Genomic DNA, 17,088 nt, shown 5'->3' on the forward strand with positions numbered 1-17,088 from the left:
GACTCTACTACCATATGACAGGGCTCTTGGCTTTGTCATGCAATATTTTTATCCATATTTAAAGTCAAGCCTTTCTGATTCCAAATCCCTTTCACTCTGCCACCTAGCTACCTCTAAATGAGTAATTAGAGGTAATTAGAAGTTCATGTGCAAATGGGCTGGGAGTTGTAGTTGATTGAAAGCTCAGCATAAGTCAACAATGGAACTCAAAAGGACAATCAATGCAATCTTACTTGGATCCTTTGGAGGATGCATGAACTTACTGATGCAGGTTGCAACCTTTGCATGCCTTTTTACTCATTCTGATTCTTGTCCAGAACTTTAAATACACATATCCTAGGCAACAGAGTTCTTTCTCTGATTCATTTAATATACCAAAAGTATCAGTGTAGACTAGAGTTGTCTGTTCTTGCGACATGAATGGCATATACTTTTCCAAAGTTCTTCATGATGTCTTTTATGCCACTTGCCACGTATGGGCCACCACTGATAATATGCTGTGGCCCACTTACATCTATCATACATCTTTCCAAGGTCATTTAAAGTTTTGTGAAATTTATCTGCAGATACATGTAAATGCAATATATCCCAATCTGCTCACTTATGAGCCCAACACATTGTCCATCAGTAGTGCCTGCCAAAATTGTGTGTGTGTGTATGCGTTGAAAGAGACAGAGAGACAATGAGAGAGAACTTGAGAGTGATAGAGAGATAATGAGAGAAAAAGAGAAATGAGAGATAAAGAGAAAGAGAGGGAGAGAGACAAAGAGAGCTAGAGAGAATGATAAAGATAAAGAGAGGGACAAAGAGAGACAAGGAGAGAAAAGCAAAGAGAGAAAGAGAGCAATAGTGAAAGAGAAAGAGACAATGAGAGAGAGACACCAAGAGAATGAGAGAGAGATAAAGAAAGAGGAAGAGAGACAGTGAGAGAGAGCAAGACAATGAGAGAGAAAAAAGACACAGAGAAAGACACATGCAAGTGCACACATGCACACACAAAGAGAGGGAGAGACAGAGAGAGACGGAGAAAGAGAGAGAGGAAGAGGGAAAAGGAGAGGGAGAGGGAGAGGGAGAGGGGTACAGAGAGGGAGAGGGAGAGGGGGGAGGGAGAGGGAGAGGGAGAGGGGGAGAGAGGGAGAGGGAGAGGGGAGAGAGAGAGAGAGAGAGAGAGAGAGAGAGAGAGAGAGAGAGAGAGAGAGAGAGAGAGAGAGAGAGAGAGAATTAACTTATTTAATGGACTATCCATCTAACTACTTTCAATAATCTGGACAATGTGCAATTTCACCTATTTTGTTTCTCCTGCATGGAGGGTTAAATCAGCCTCTGACAAATAAATAGGGATTTCACTAAGAAGGCTTTGCAGTGTTCTCAGGGCTTGGTACTATTTGCAAAATGTCATATATAAATTAGGGATTTGGAAAACCTTGCAATTAGAAATTCTTCCACTTGGACTTTGCTCAAGACATCTTCTATGCCAACAGTCAACACTTAAGGTGAATACGTCCCTGTTTGATACCTCATTGTGGGTCAGTGAATATAAAAAACTTGGCTCAGGATCTATTACTTTGATAGAATCTTGAATATTTTAAATGTGCTCACTGGTATTCCTTGTCTGAGAAGAGCCTTTAAAACTCTATTTTGTTCTACAGGATTAACTGCTCTTTAGAAAATTGTTGATAGATTTTGTTCTTTGCATTATCTATGTTTCCCAGTATATTTCCTAATCCTTCCCAAGATTACCATCCTTTATCTCATAAAAAATAAAGTATAAAAATAATAAAATAAATTAAAAATTAAAAATAAATTAAAAAAGGAAAAAGTTCCAGTTCAGAAAAATTAATCACCATAAAAATCAAGTTCAATATGTAGCATCCTATGCTCATAGCTTCTGCTATCTATAAATATTGAAGAAAAAATAATAATGTACTTTTTGATTCCAGCTCAAATCTACCAGAAATAATTTTATTGAATTAAACATTAATGTATATTCAAACCATTTTTTTTTTTAGCATGGAGAAAGATGCCCAAACTGGTCATAGTCCTTCAAGCCCTCTGACATGACTTCCCCAAGACAACTTAAGGTAACATTTTCAGGAATCTTGAATGAGGAAAAGATGATAATATGGTAAAATACAGTTTGGGGTTAATATTCCAGAGGAGTCCCCATTCAATTTCTTCCCCTTCAGAATTCCCTCCTGGGATCAATATCTGAACTTTGAATATTTCAGAAGAGAAGATGCTGTCCCCAAGGTAGTCATGGTGCCAATTATTAAGCAGATGCAAGGCAAAGATTCTGTGTGGGTAACAGCTAAGCCTGGAAATCACCCTTATTCTACTTCAAAGGAGGGCCTTAGATTTTGTTCTTCCAATTTTCTTAAAGGAAGTTTATGAAGGGTTTTAAGCTGAAGAAACAGAATTTCTTAATATTTCTAGAAAAATTAAAAGTTTTTTAAACATGCTTCTACAGAAGGGAGATATGTTTTCATATCTCTTATTTGTAACCAGTCATTATTTGTAAGCTCAGTCATTATAATTTCACAGAATTCCAATTTTATTATGTTCTTTCCATTTACAGTATTGTAATCATTACGTATTTTGTTTTGTCTTGATTTTTCTTACTTTACTTTGTGTCCCTGCACATGTCTTCTCATGGTTCTCTGTATTCATTATATTTATCATTATTAATAGCATAGCAAGATCACACCACATTTAATTTACCACGAGTTGTTTATCAAATCCCCAATTGATGGGCATATGTTTTCCTTCTTGTTCTTTGTCCCTTCAAAAAGTACTGCTATAGATATTTTAGTGTATATAGAACAAGTAGGATGTTAGTGATATTTTTTTCAAAGGATACTGAGAATGATGAGTCATGGATGGGAGAAACAGGAGAAAGCAGTGTCTTGAGAAAACAGGGAGGAGAAAATATTTAGGAGGAAGGGGTGGTCAAATATCAAATGCTTCAAATAGGTCAGATAGCATAAGAAATTTCAAAATACCTTTGGATTTAGCTATTGAAAGGCCTCTGATGAACTTAGAGAGGTTTCAGTTAAGGCTGAAGACTTGAACCCTCAGAGTATGTCTAAGAGTTAGATGATGAATGAAAAGGAAAATATGTAGATACACAGCCTGGGAAATCAGGTATATTTCAGAACTTGTCATGAAACTCTTTCTTATTCACGAGCAGCTTAGTATGAGCCCAGGATTTGTAATGTGTTTTCAAGTCCCTTCTATGCAGCATATGACAATGTAGAGTGTCTGAATTCCACTTTTGATACTTCAGTGCCAATGTGGCAAAGTTTCTTATGTTCCATAAGTCTCAGTTTCCTAAGCTACGTAATGGGGTTAATGATACATCAAGTACCACATAAGGCTTTTGTCAAGGTCAAATGAGATAATGTCTCTAAAGAACTTTGTAAAATTTAAATCATTACATAATATGTGATGTTTATTAGTATCATATCATCATCATCATCATCATTGTTGGAAACTGATCTCATCTCATACAACCTATCTGGACTGTGGAGAGCAGAACTTCCCTCTGGTTTAACAGGCACACAGACAGGGCTGTGAATTGATCCAGCCATTCTGAAAAGGTATTTGATATCATACCCCATCAAAGCTACTAAACTGTGCATATCCTTTGACCCAGCAGCACTACTACTAGTCCTCTACACCAAAGAACTCAGAGAAAAAGGAAAATTACCTGTATGCACAAAAATACTTATAGCGGCTTTTTTGTGTGGTAGCAAAGAACTTAAAAACTAAGGGGATGCCCACTAGTTGAAGAATGGATGAACAAATTGTGGGATATGAAGGTAATGAGATACTACTGTGCTGTAAGAAATGATGAAAGGGACTATTTTAAAGAAACCTGGGAATGTATTTATGAAACAATGCAGAATAAAGTAGGCAGAACCAAGATAACTGTCAATCACAACAATATGGCAAAAACAACCAACTTCCAAAGACTTGAGTTCTAATCAACACAAGGACTAATCATATTTCAAAGGATAGATGATGAAACATGCTGTCCATCACCTTTCTATCAGGGATCAGACTGAGATGTTTATTTTTTTAACATGGCCAATGAGGAAATCTGTTTTACTTGGCTATGTATATTTGTTACCAATCTGTTTTAGTTTTTTTTTTCATCAAGGGATGTAGGAAGGAGGGAAATGAATTTTTGTTAATTGAGAATAATACTATTATTTTTTTTTAAAAAAAGGGACATTGTAGGGGAAAAGGGAAATGAGTTTAGAGCACTAGCAATGTTTTCTGAATGAGTTTTTTTGGGGGGAACTTTCAGTCATATTGTTGTGGTGATTATTTTTATTGGTTAAGCTTTTCTAAGAAACAATAAGAATATAATAAGAAATAATAATTGATATCTTTTCTTTTGTTCATTCCTCCCCTTTTATATAATTACTAACTTATTTTAACCAGCCAGTTTGGAAAAATGTAATTACATGTGATATTTTCTCATCTTTATATTTTCTTTTAATTTAGCATTTACTTTTAACTTTAAATCAATATGTAATCTGACTGCACACAAGTAGCTGGATCTGAAATGATGCTTGCCTCTAAAGCTAGTCATTTCCCATTGATTAAGAGCAAGTCTACTTCCTTTTTGTGGATGGTCTTTGACACTTTCTACATCCCATGCTTCTCAACTGTCTTTTTGAAGTGTCTATTTGTATGAATGTGAGGCTTCTAAATAGTCTGCCAGGTTTGGGCCTCTTTTATTTTTATATCCTAAGCCAGGGTTCCTTTTAATTTTTTTTCTTTTTGATAATAATGTTATTAAGCTGAAAAACACCAACAAACTCAAACATTTTCGTATACAAAGAATAAAGTGAGAGGATTATATGTGAAATTACAAATGTCTATTATCTACAGCTTTGAAGCCAGGGGTTCTTAATGCTAGATATATTTCTAGGGATCTGTGAACTTGGATGGGGGAGAAAATGACATCTTATTTTCATCAACCTTTGGTTTCCTTTGTAATGTCAATCTATTTTGTTATATGTATTTGTAAAAACATTATTCTGAGAAGAAGCCCATAGGCTTTAATAGATCTCCAAAAGATGAAGACATGCCAGGCCACCATGAAACAAAAAAGTTTAAGAATGCTTTCTCGAAGTCATGTTTTTTAAAATAAGTTTTTATTGATGCCTTTTGTTTTTTAAATCACCATAGTTTCCCCTAGTATTCTTTTCCTTCTATTTCCCAGAGAACCATTCCATGTAGAAAATAGTATTTCTAAGACAAAGAAAGAAAAATAGTAAGAAATACAAATAACTGATCAATACATAAAAACCTGAAAATGTATATGATATACAACACTTGTGGACCTCCCACCTCTGCAAAGAAGTGGGACAGAAATGTCTTCTATTTCTTTTTTCAAAATATGCCCTAAATTATATTTTAAAATATAATTTTCTCTTCTTCTTCCCCCCACCCCTCCCTAATTCTCCCCCAGGGCTTTCCTTTGCAATGAAGTTGCCAGATGTCAAGGGGTATGTTGGTTTAGTTTGGAGGGGCTATTCCCATTCTTGTTGTATGTAGAGTTAAATGGAACTTTCAAGACCATCTTGTACAATCACTTTAATTTGTGGATAAAGCAACTGAGGCTCAGAGACATTTCTACAAAAATACAGCGCATTCTTGTTGGCCTTTTTAAAAAAATGCTGATTATGAGCACTGCAAGGTAAAATAACCAAGTGTCTTGTTGCCCGTGAACATCCAAGGAAGAATTGTGTCCCATTCTTCCATTTAGTTGCAATTTATGTCTTTGGTTTTCATTTATAGTGGAAATGTTGCTGTGGCTATGGTTCAGTTCCTTTAGTAATATATTAATATGAAAAAGGGCCTTAGAGCCATCACTAAGTATCTGAAGGGCTGTCTGATAGGAGAAATACTAGCCTTAGTCTCTGTGGTTCCACAGGCAGAAATAGGTCCCATGTGGAAGTTATGGGGAGAGAGTTTTCAGATTAATATAAAACAGGAGCTTCCTAATCATGAGAGCTACTCAGAAGTGACTGTCTTGTAGGGTACACCACACCATTATTGGAAATGTTTAGGCAGAGACCGGATGATGACTTGCCAATAAGTAGGGGAGCAATTCGTGTTTCAAGCAAGGATTGGACTAGGATCTCTGAGGTTTCTTCTAGCATGGAGATTCTAAGATTTCTTGAATCTTTTTTGAAAACCAGTTAGGGTATTGGTGACCTCCTGACCCCATGATCCACTGAGGAACATTTTCCCCAGAGAGTTTGTTATTTCCTTATAGTGTGTTGGACATTTCAGGAGATAGATTAACTCCTTTAGGTCACTAGGGCCCTGTAACTCTCATGGATAATGTACCCCAACAATGATGCCCTAAATGCCAGTGAGCTAAAGGAGTTAATAGGCTCCCTTCTCTATGTGAGAGGCAGTGATTTTGGTACAGGAAAGAATAGAGCCCTTTGATTAATGGAACTTTAATGAACTGTCATGAACTGACTACATCAATAACACTAATAATTGATACTCACACTGTGGAATCACTTTTTAATGGGAGTGCTGAGGGACGTGACTAACCCTAGGGTTATAGCAGCAGTATGCTTTATTTGGCTTACATGGTTTCCAGTTGTTATGTTTCAAGGGACATAACTCCACCCTCTGGAATATTTACATCTGCTCCACAGTGAGCTGTTCTAACAGGGTTTCACTCTATTACTGTCTTGCACTTCAGTATCTCAAATGGCTGTGAACATGTTATTTCTTAATCTTTTGAAAATGTTGGGTATTAAGTCAGATTTTTGTAAATCAAATCCTGTTAAATCCACTAGCTATGCTTTCTGTGAAAAGAAACTTTTGGATTGGATCATAGACTTAAGAGCTAGAGGGACCTTGGAGATCATCTGATCCATCTACTTCATATTAGAGAGGAGAAAAACTGAAGGACAGGGACTACTTTGCCTACTTAATGAGTCCTTTAGCTAAATAAAGAATGCATTTGCAATGAGAATCAATGTTTCCTGGATCCAATCCTCCATCTCCATTTCCAAAGTCGCCCATGTGGTCTCCATGCCTGGATTTCTGCAGCAAAATCCCCAGTGGTTTCCCTGACTCTTATTTCTTCCTGCTCTGGTACAGCACAACCAGATTAACCTTCTTAAAATACCATTCTGATCGCATTATTTCTTGTTCAATCAGCTCCCTGTTACCTCTTAGACAAATCCAAATTTCATGGCCTGGCACTGGAATCTCTTCAGCCAGTTTATAGCACCTCATTTATCTCCCCAAAGTGATCCCATCACTCCAGCCAGGACAGTTTCCTGACAATTCCCTGTAGACAATCTGCTTGTCTTCACCTACCTATATTCTTTGGAATGGTTTCCCATTTCCTCTTCATATCAAAATGTATCACTTTCTTTAAAACCAGGCTATAATTTGCCTTCTCCAGAAAATCTTCCCGGATCAACCCCATACCACAAACATCTTTTCCTTATTTTGTAAGGAATTCCCTTACTACCTTAACACTGTATACTCTACATCTGCACCATGCTAAATTATACACAGACATAGACACACACACACACACACCCCAGAGTTATTGTATAGCTCAGAAATTCTATGCCTTTTTGCTATCACTGCCTTTGGAAATCTGGTGAAACCTATGGACCCCTTTTTCAGAATAAAGTTTTTCAGTGAATACAGTTATATATACAAGATTATAGAGAAAACTAATTTATATTGAAATACAGTTATCAAAATATTATGGAAATGTTTTGTGGACTTCAGCTTTAGAACCCTGGCTCTAGCTTGTCTCCCCACTTGGACTGTAAATTTCTCAAGAGCAAGCCTGATTCTCTCTCTCTTTTTGTTTTGTTTACCACCTTAGAGATTAGTACATAGTACAATGAGAAGGGTAATTGATCATTACTTTATATGTGTGTGCATGAATAATAATAATGTTCTAATCTACTTGCTTCAAGTTCAGACATGTCATGGTTTCTGAAAGGAAGATGAAAATACAATCTATTTTAATACTCTAGGATCAGTGGCTGGCTAAGAAAAGCACAACCTTGTGCTTGCCAAGTAATCTAATTAACAACAGCATGTTGTCATAGGTTACAAGTCACAGGACTCATCCAGGATGAGTTTGAGGAACTGCACTGAGATGGGCAGCTGAGGAGCTTTTTGGTTTATCTTAAAGAATTTAATCCAATTCAACAAGTATTTATTAAAAACCTGCTCTGTGCCAGGCATTGAAGTAGGTCCTAGGGATACAGAGATAAAAATGAATTGGTTCTTGCCTTGAAGGGAAGGAGGGTGAATATGACCTGCACTCAAGTAAGTAAATACAAAATAATTTCAAGAGGAAGAAAGTACTAAAAAAAAAAAAAAAAAAAAAAAAAGATTGGGGGTGGGGATCAGGGTTAGCAAGATGGCGCAAGCCTGCAATCCCTGCTGCAAGGGGAGACTGAGGCTGGTGTTTGGGGCCTCTGAGCTGCAGTAGCACTAAAGAGAGTGTCCACTCAAACTCAGGCAACTATATGGGGAGTGTCCAGGAGTGAGAATAAGAGACTACTGTGTTACCTAAGGAGGGGGTGAAACAACCTGGGATGGAAGCAAAGCAGATAAAAATTCCCATGCTGGTCAGCAGTAGGATCAGTTCCAGAGTGACCATTAATTGCACTTGCAACCTGGCAGAGAGGGACATGTCAAAAACAATCAAATAAAAAAAGACATAGGGGATCAGGAGAGGCCTCCCACAGAATGTTGCACTTGAATTGTGCCTTGAAGGAAGCTAGCAACCACAGAGACAGCCATGTGTTACCAATACAGGGCACTGTGTGTACAAAGGCACATAGATGGAATATTGTACGTGGAAAAGAGCTAGCAGGCCAATTGACTCGAATGAAGAGTGTGTCAAGAGGATTAATATGAAATAAAGATGGAAAGGCATGAGAAAGCCAGATTGTGTTAAAGACAAGACTTAAGATACTGATCCAAGAAGCGCTGCTGAGTTCTGAGAAGGGGAGTAACATGGTCAGATTAGTGTTTAGGAATATCAGTTTGGCAGTTGTATAGAGGATGGATTAGAGGGGAGGAACTGGAAGCTGGGAGATCAAGTGGGAGGATATTGTAATAGCCCAGGCAACACACGGGAGTCTGAACTAGAGGAGAAGTTGATCGAATGGAAGGAAGGGGACTGAGTCTGCATTGTGTGGTATATAAAGTACTCAACGTGGGAGTCAGGAAGACTTGGATTCTAATCTTACCTCAGACACTAGCTTAACTTTTCCTGGCCTTAATTCTTCATCTGTAAAATGAAGGGATTGGATAAGATGGCCTTTTAGGGCCCTTCCACCTCTAAAATTATGAATAAGTGAATAAACAAGACTTGACAACTGTTGGATAAAGTGGGTGAGGGCAAAGGAAGTCAGGCTGGACTCCAAGGTTGTAAATTCCAGTGAGTGCAAGGATGGTGGTGCTCTTAAGAAAAAGTAGTGAAGTTTGGAAGAGGTAGTTAATAAACATTGTCCTGTGTCCCAAGCAAACAGTAAACTCCTGTCATTTCACAAGCACATGAGAGTCAAGTTTATCCATAAAAGTTATTTTCGAGCATTTCCTCTTGGGAGAGTCAAGAATGTTGACTATTCAGCAAACAGTAGTTGCGTAAAGAAGATTTGGGGTCCCATGATCTGGCTGAAGCCTTCGGAACCAACAGCTGCTTATCTCATGAATGGAATTTCCTGTTAGGACGCTTTCAACCTAATTGTTCATTAGAAATATAACAAATGCCAACAAATATCTTAAGGGTGCTATATCTTTTAGTTTCTTGGGGGGAAAGGTTCATATGCTGAACTCTACTGACCTGAAAAGGCTTCTGAAAATGCAACAACAAAAGATTACCCATGCTGCTTTTGTCTTAATCTACTCTAGATGGAATTATTGTCCTTTAAGGATGGCATTTACTCTGAGTGTTTTCTTTTCCTTTAATTTAGAATGAGAGATGATCTGAGGAAAGACAAAAGAGTATCAAAATAAGAAAACAATATTTTTTCTTAAGAATATATACATATGTGTGTATATGCATATGTATTATGTATGTATGTATGTATGTGTGTATGTATATACATGAAGGACAGGTGATACAGTAGATAGAGCACTAGGCTTGGAGTCTGAAGTCTCATCTTCCTGATTTCAAATCTGGCCTCAGATACTTACTAACTGTGTGACACTGGGCAAGTCACTTAACCCTGTTTGTCTCAGTTTCCTCATCTGTAAAATGAGTTGGAGAAGGAAATGGCAAACCACTCCATTATCTTTGCCAAAAACCTCCCAAATAAAATGGAGGCATGGAAAGTCAGACACAATTGAAATGAATGAAAGACAAAACACACACACACACACACACACACACACACACACACACACACTTAAATATGGGAGGCAAGCCAGCATAGTAGAAAGTGAATGAGCTTTGGTGTCAGAGGACCTGAGTTTAAATACTGTCTCTGCTATTTACTACCTATGTGAATTTGGACCAGTCTCAATTTCTCTAGGTCACAATGTAAAATGAAAGTGTAGACCTCTGAGCTCTCTTGCCACTCTAAATCTATAATCCTATATTTTATATAGTTTTCATGCCAAAGACAATTCCAAATACATATATGTATAAATCACTTGTCCTTCAGCTTGATGCAACAACCTAGATAGCTAGATTTCCAAAGCACCTATCATGATGTTTTCTACAGTTTTTAAAGTGTGGATTGTGAAATACTAAAGGTGTTGATTCCACCAGGACACCATTAATTTAAAATAGGGTAAAAAATAAAGATTTGAAAATGTGGAGTGGGGTAGTGTCAGCAGGATCTAACATCCTTGCTGGAACTGAATAATAAGGGCACAGAAATTTTGGATATTTTTAAAAGAATTTCCAATCTCTTTTTTATATTACAAACGACCTAAATTATATGACATGCAGTTTGTTGGTCAATCTATCACTAGGTATATCTGGTACCACCAGCATAAATAAACAATGATGTGTGTCCAGAATTAAAGAGGAGGAGGACTGGACTTACCTTCAAGAAATTGAAATTTTCCTTAAGTGACTCCATATTTCTCCCATAAACAGAGGCTCATATCTTTAATAGCCACATTCCAATGGTGTCACACAGTTTTGAGACATGAAACATAACAGTCTCTGAGGAATTAAAAATGAATATCTCTGAGAAGGAGATGAAGAGGTGCATTGTGGGTAGGGACAGGCTTCAACGTGTAACCAAGGGGGAATTTCAAAGAAAGAATAAACTACGTATAATAGAAAGAGAAGATGCCCAAATAATGACAGGAGAACAGTGTAAGTGCTACACTGGTATCCTTATAACGTAAGGAAAAAGTGAAGGAAGACTTCCTGTACATGAGAGGGATCCATTGTGGTAAACTTATGGGAGAACATGAATGAAAATTGCATGGATAGCTTGTGTTCTCTATCATTGTGAAAAGCCACCTAATTGATGAAATCAGTTTCATTTGAATATTTGAGAGTATGAAAAGTAGCATCGTTAACAAAGCTTCACTAATATTATGATCAAACATAAATGTAGATGGAGGAGGGTTACAGCTGAATCACTCGTGAAACTTGTAGCAGTCATGTCATTTCTTGGACTGTTATCCTGCTTTATTTTCTTTTGCCTAATTATCTCAAGGCTGAGACTAATAGCCTTTGGAACTAAGATGAAGGCGATGATGAACTGAGAGACCTTAGGTTCTTTGTTCTTTCTTATACAGTTCACAGACAGAGATAAAGGCCTGACTTGGAATTTCATTGATAGGAAGAAATTTCAGTGCAAGAGGGAAATCCTTCTACCAAAGAAGGTTGGCATGTCGTCTGCAATTTATTGTCTCACAGAATTATCCACAGTGCAAAAAAATTAAGTGACTAGCCCAGGGGTCATACAGTCAGTATGTGTTAAAATACTTGAATCGAAATTTTCGTGGCCCTGAGACCTGTTCATAATCATGATAAGATAAGTGAATCGAGTATCCTTTGGAGACAGAACAAATCTCCAGGGACTGTATGGACTCTGGGATTTGTATTCCAATGTCTTAAAGAGCAGTCTTGTCAGCTCAGGTATCATGAAATTTCCAGGGAAGGATGAGGCAAACCTGGGGAAATGCTGAACTGGTCTACTGGGGGTGCAGAGGGAAGAAAGGGGAGAGAGAAGTGTGTATACTGACAGCCATGTTAGTGACTGATGGTTGCCCATCTCTGCCATCCAAAGAGAAGAGGGAAAATAGTCATGGGTATGAAAAAGTTACAAAGACTGTCCCTGATTGCAGAAGCTCTCTCTTTATGACTTAACTTGCAGGTCATGAGGAAAAAGCTCCAAAGAGAAGGTGAATAAACTGAATTATTTCCCTACAATGAACTGAGGAAGCTCAGTAAGGTTTCTCTTGCTCCAGTTTTTTGCCCTATCACTCCTCATAATATGCACTACATTCATAACTATGATATGAATCTAGTATATAGGCTAGAATTCAGATTTAGTATATAGGCTAGAAGCTACAGGACTGGTGATTTGCACTAGTCTTTGCCTTTGCTTAGCTGTTGCTGTTTGCCTGGGTTCAGCTCTGAGGGATTCTGACTTCCCCTTTTCTCGTATCCATTGACTCATCAACCCCAACCCAGTCAATCAAATCATTGGCCCTGGTTATAAGGTTTCCCCCAAAAGAGAGAGGTAAAAGAGGAGAAAAAGTAACCAATGCGCAATTTGAATTGGGCATGTAACAGATAATTTATTTTTATATGAAGAGCAATGCTAACTTAGAAAAATCACAGTATTAAGTGGCAGAATGGTATAAACAGAATTCAGCAACTTACTAGTATGGTCAGTTGGGATGCTAATATTCAGGCTTCACTGATACATAAATCAGGTTTTTGCATAGCCACTAAGGAGCTATTTTAACACTGCTGGTTTTACTTGATCAAAAAGCTAGTTTCATCTTTTTGGTGGCCTCTCACAGATAGTGACTTCCCTTGGTATCTGTCTACTACTTATGCTATGTAGGCACTAGATCTCTCTCTCCAGCTGTTTGGGTGCTGGTGAAGGGAAAGACTCCAGCTGCCACTATTGCAATCTCTCTAGGCTTGTTATGGCTCACAGGGTTGATATTAAAGGAAAGAAATCAGAGACAAAGGCAGACAGAGGGCCTGGCTAATCGAATCCACTCTTCATATGTGAACCGATGACCCCTATTGGCTTTATTTTAGGGTACAAAACAGTCATCTTTCTCATTTCCTTCATGAAATCATACTTCATAACCCAAAGGGTTATATTTAAAAGGGGTGCCAGATGAAAAGAGAATCCTCTTCTACCAGATGTAGCATCTCCTGCTATCAACTCTTCTAACTCAACAATTAGAAGACTCTCAGAGGATGTCATACACAGCTAGAAACTAGTCCTCCAGAACTCTCACATTGCCCAACAGAATATCTGTGCATGTTCTAGTTAGAGGAGGAAATAGAAAAGGGCTGAATTACATGAGGAAGAAGATGATTAACCACCCCCCCCAAAAGAAATCTGAACAAAATTTCCTAAGAGATCTGAAGAAAAGTTTACTATATATAAAAAATTATTGACTTTTTTTGTTTTTCCATTATCTTTATTTTTAATATATTCATCATTCTTCCCCTATGCAGTGAACCATCCCTTGTGACAACAACAAGAAAGAGGAAGGAGAAAAAAAGCAGTTCATTAAAACTAATGCATCAATTGAATATGACAAAATATTCAATGTTCCATAGCTATATCTGCCCTTCCCCGCTCCCACTACAAAGAAGGGAGGTAGATGCATTTGCTCTTTTCTTGGGGACAAACTTAGTCAATATAATTGCTTTTAATTCAAGGTTGTTGAATGTTTGTTTTTATTCTTTTCACTTAATTTTTCTCTTGATTTACTTACTTTTTGGCTCAACAAGTCTTCTGCTTACTCATCGATTTCTATAAGTCTTCCCACATACTTCTGAATTTTTCATATTCATCAGTTCTTATGAGTAATATTCCAGTATATTTGTGTACCACATTTTGCTCAGTCATTTCCTGATTGATGACTGTTCATTTAGTTTAATGTCCTTTGTTACCATAAAAAGTGCTGGCATGAATATTTTGGTGAATATTGGACCTTCTTCTGCCTTTGATCTCCTTGGGTTATATGCCAAACAGTGGCATCTCTGGGTCAAAAAGTATGGACATTTCAATCACTTTTGTGATGTTCTTCCAAATTGCTTTCCAGAATGATTATATGAATTGACAGCTCCATCAGCAATGTATTAGCATGCCTATTTTTCCACAGCTCCCTAACATTGACCATCTCCATCTCTTGTCACCTTTATTAATTTACTGGGTATGAGGTAAAACATCAAAGTTGTTCTAATGTGAATTTAGGAGATACCACTTTTACATTTGGGAATTTTTGTGGAAGAGGTTGTCCATTAATTGAGATAATAATAATACTCTATCTTACAGGTTTAATGAGATCAAATGTAAAAATGTTGGAATTCCAAAGCACTATACAAATGTGAGTGAATTTTATTCTGTATAAATTCACAAGTATAACTTTAAATAAATGGTGAGTAGAGGCTTATTCCTTGGATATATTTGCTTGACCCTTTCTAACTTCCCTTTTAATAGTCTATCTCAGACATAAAGATGATATAATTCTTCCCTGGTGAGTTTAGAATCTGAAGGGATTCCAAGGCAAGTAACTAATTTCATAATTTGGTAGAGTTGTGTGTTACATAAGTAGGGGTTGGTGACATGGAGAATGAAAACTATGCACTTAATTTTTAGTGAGGACAGTCCAATTGGGAGTACCCATTTATTTCCCAATTTCAACTCCCTTTCAATATGTCCTTTGAAAAATTTACAGGAACTATAACCAGATTAACATCTGGCAGGTCTACAGTAAGTCCTCATCTTTGATTTGACCTTTGGGAGCTCAGAAGTCAGCATCCTTAGACCAAACCATTAACATTCCACTTGTCACTGTCAACCTTGAATTTAGTCTGGAAGGAGGAGACAGCTGCCTTTCCAAATGTCTCCCAAATGATCCTGTGGGGTGGCTAGCAGAAATGCCTAAAGAATGTATGTATCACTGTACTCCTCCGCCCATGGCTTGATAAAACTGAACATTTAACCTCTAACATGCCAAAGGCAGCAGCAGCCACTCTCTAAAGGATTTTGCAACAACGTTAACCATTTCTAGGCTAAGTGAAGGCTTCAGAAAATCTAGGTTTTGAGCAATGACACTATACATATAGTCATTAAAAAATTCACTTAGAGTTTTTATTATGTATAATGTCCAGTTCTAGGTAACACATTTTACAGAAGATATTCCCCAATCACCCAAATCATCAAATTGGAGTGTGTTTGAAAGACAGCAGCCAGGATGGTGAAAGAACCATAGAAAATGATATTTGAAGATTGGTTGAAAGAACTGGGGATGCTTAGCTTAGAGAAAGGAACACTTTAAAGGAATTGATAGCTTTTTTTTAAGAGTTAGGAAGATTGTATTATGGAAGAAGGATGACACTTTCTGTGCTTGGCCCCAGAGAACAGAGCCAGGAGGAGAGAGGCAAGTTTAGGTTTGATACTGGAGACACTTCCTTAAGTCTGAACTAGCCCAAAGTGGGATGATCAACCTTGATCAATGAGGGCAATGAGTTCTCTCTTATTGGAGATCTTCAAGCAGAAATTGGATGCTCTCCCTGGATGTCCACCTGCTGAAGGTATGGCAGAAGGGACTCTTGCTCAGGGCTATGTGGATAAATGTTTATCACCTGGCTCTCTGAAAAAAATATTCATGACATATGTTCATTTACTCTGCATTATTAATATTTTCTCCATCATTTCTTTAAATCTAGACAATCACCAACAATCAGTCAAATCCTGACTTGTAGCATTTACTGATTTCTAAGTTGCAAATGCTCACATCAAAACTTTAATAATCAGCTCTCTTAAGCTGGTTTGAGCTGACTCCAGCATATCCCTGACTGGATGGCTACTGAGGTTCCTATAAACTCTCAGATGTTGTGATTCCACATGATATGTACTATACCTAACTGGGACCATGTTGTTGTTTAGTCATTTCAGTTGTGGCTGACTTTCCATAACCCGATTTGGGGTTTTCTTGACAAAGATACTGGAGTGGTTTGCCATGTGTTTCTCTAGTTCATTTTACAGATGAGGAAATTGAGTCAAACAGGGTTAAATTACTTGTCCAGGGTCACACAGCTAGTACGCATTTGAGGCTGAATTTGAACTCAGGAAGATGAGTCTTCTTGACTCCAGGCTCTGGCACTTTATCCTCTGAGACACTTAACTGCCCCTTGAGGCTCCCTGGGAGCTTGTCATGATAGAGCTCCAGGCTCTACTGGGAGACTGCCTTGCAGTGAATGAAGTCTTTCTTGGCCTTTAGTAGCTAAACCGATGGTAAGAGCAATGAATGGCTCATATTAATTTAACATTTTACAATTTGCTGAGTGTTTTTCATGTATCTCATTTGATTTGATTTACAAACATTTTATAAGTCCCTTCTGTGTACAAGGTAAGAGGAACGGCTGAAGCAAAGGTGAAAATCAGCAGTGAAAGTAATTGACACTGAGGACTTCACAGTTTAATGGAGGGTTATAGTACTTATACAAGTAAGTACAGCACTGGGCAGGATGGGATGGGGCAAAGGAGAGACTCAAATAAAGGGCTCAAAGGAAAAAGGGGAGAAAGACCACTTTCACTTGGTAGTGGTGGTGGTGGTGGTGGTGGTGGTAGTGTCAGGAAATTCTTCATGGAGGAGATAGGGTCTACAAGAGGGAAAAAATTCCGGCAGGGTAGTAGTCTAAGCATGGCATATAAACTGAATGAATCAAGTTAAATCATGAAGTATTTAGTATATTTAGTACATGCTATAATATAGTATATATTATATTTACTATATACAAGCATTTACTATATGCCAGGCACATAGTGCTTGGGGATATAAATATAAAGAAAAAGGACATTCCTTTACTTTTGTTCTAATGAGGATAGATAA

This window comes from Notamacropus eugenii, chromosome 4 (assembly GCF_028372415.1).
Source record: "Notamacropus eugenii isolate mMacEug1 chromosome 4, mMacEug1.pri_v2, whole genome shotgun sequence".
NCBI lineage: Eukaryota > Metazoa > Chordata > Mammalia > Diprotodontia > Macropodidae > Notamacropus > Notamacropus eugenii.